At 39.1% G+C, this 1,997-nt stretch overlaps 1 non-coding gene across 1 annotated transcript; it reads right to left on the bottom strand.

Annotated features, from left to right (window-relative positions):
• Window positions 1-253: 253 nt before the first annotated feature.
• On the bottom strand, window positions 254-417 carry LOC111722876. The gene has a single exon (XR_002771519.1). It is a non-coding gene; the product is annotated as a U1 spliceosomal RNA (small nuclear RNA).
• Window positions 418-1,997: the final 1,580 nt, after the last annotated feature.

Raw genomic sequence — 1,997 nt, 5'->3', positions numbered from 1 at the left:
ATATCACCACTTCACTCACGTAACTTGGATATCATGCTAAAGAAAAAAAAAATTTTTAGAAGCAATTTCATTCTGTTTCCCAAGATAGAGTGCCATAGTATTGGCCTAACTCACAGCTACCTCAAACTCCTGGTTTTAAGCAATCCTCCTGCATCAGCCTCCCAAGTAGCTGGGACTACAGGCAACCACCACAAGGCCTAGATAATTTTTCTATTTTTAGTAGAGACAAAGTCTCACTTGTTTTCTTTTTTTCCAGGGGAAAGCATGAATGCTGTCCCCCACTACCACATATTATGCACTTGAGTTTCTCACATTTGGGGAAATCACAGGGGTCAGCACATCCATAGTGCAATGGATAAGCCTCACCCTGGGAAAACCACCTTTGTGATCATGGTATCTCCCCTGCCAGGTAAGTATATAAAGTCTCACTTTTGTTCAGGCTGGTCTCTACTCCGGAGCTCCAGCAAGCCTTACATCTTGGCCTCCCAGAGGATGAGGATTACAAGCATGAGCCACCACTCCTAGCCTAACTATGTATATTTTAAAGCAAAGTTTCCTTGGTCCTAGAGAAAGACAGATCTGGGTTTTTTTAAAAAAAAGGACAAAAAGCATATTTATCTGGTAAAATTGTGTCCACATGTTTCAAAAAGGTGAAGATAAAATTTACACATTTTTTTTTTCTTTTGGAGACAGAGTCTCACTGTATCATGCTGGGTAGAGTGCCATGACATCATAGCTGACAAAAACCTCAAACTCTTGGGCACAAGAGGTTTTTTTTTTTTTGCAGTTTTTGGCCAGGACTGGGTTTGAACCCGCCACCTCTGGTATATGGCACCAGCACCCTGCTCTGCCTCAGCCTCCCAAGTAGCTAGAAACATAGATGTCTGCCATAATAGCCAGCCAGTTTTATAAATTTTTTTTAGCAGAGAAATTTTTTTTTTTCACTCATGCCAGTCTCAAACTGCTGAGCACTAGCAAATCACCCATCTTGGCCTCCTAGAGTGTTAGGATTATAGGTGAGAGGAAAGTCACTTGGACTTACATACAAAATTTCCTAAATTAAAATCTTTAAGGGAAAAAAAGAGCAAAGTCTCTTTCTTTATATCCAGATTGGAGTGTTCACTGTGGTACTTCTTTTTGGGGGGCAGTTTTTAGCTGGGGCCTGGTTTAAACTCACCAGGTCTTGGTATATGGGGCCGGCACCCTACTCCTTTGAGCCACAGGTGCTGCCCCCCATTCTGGTATTTCTAATTTGTATTTTTTCTTACTAAAGACAGGTCTAGGGCCACGTTCTTGAACTCTTAGCCATAATTTCAAAGACACAGATTTATGCTCCGTGCCCATAGCACAGTGGTTACAATGCCAGCCACATACACCGAAGTTGGTGGGTTTGAACCCGGCTGGACCAGTTAACCAACAATGACAACTATAACCAAATTTTGGCATCCTCACCCATCCAAGAAAACATTAGAGTAAAAATGCCACCTTAGAAATGGCTGGAAATATTTGTAAACTAGATGTGTGATAGGAGTTAATACTCAGAATATACATGTGTGTAAGTAATACACTTATATAGACAACTCCCAAAGCACAACAGCAAAACCCAAGTATCTTTATTTAAAAATTGACAAAAAAGTGACATTTTTAAAAGAAGATATATAAATGGCCAACGGTCATTTGAAGCAATCCTTAAGGTACCAATTACGGAGAAATGCCAAGAAAAATCATAGTGAACTATTACAACATACTCATAATGAATACTAAAAGTGTTTGGATATAGAGAAATTGGAACCTTTTTGAAATGTTGATGAGGAAAAATGTTGCAGACACTATTAAAATGTATGAAAGCTATCATGATGCCTTGGCACTCTATCCAGAGTGACACAGTGAGAGTCTATCTCAAACAAGACAAAACAAAACAAAGAAAAAGAAAAAACAAGAAGAGAAAAAGATAGAAAAGAGAGAACATGTTCTTAATTATAATGAGTTAACAAGGT

The sequence above is a fragment of the Otolemur garnettii genome, unplaced genomic scaffold, assembly GCF_000181295.1.
Source record: "Otolemur garnettii isolate 467f Iridium unplaced genomic scaffold, OtoGar3 scaffold01080, whole genome shotgun sequence".
Lineage (NCBI taxonomy): Eukaryota > Metazoa > Chordata > Mammalia > Primates > Galagidae > Otolemur > Otolemur garnettii.
Note: the sequence above shows the minus strand (reverse complement) of the source record. Positions and strands in the feature narration are given on the sequence as shown.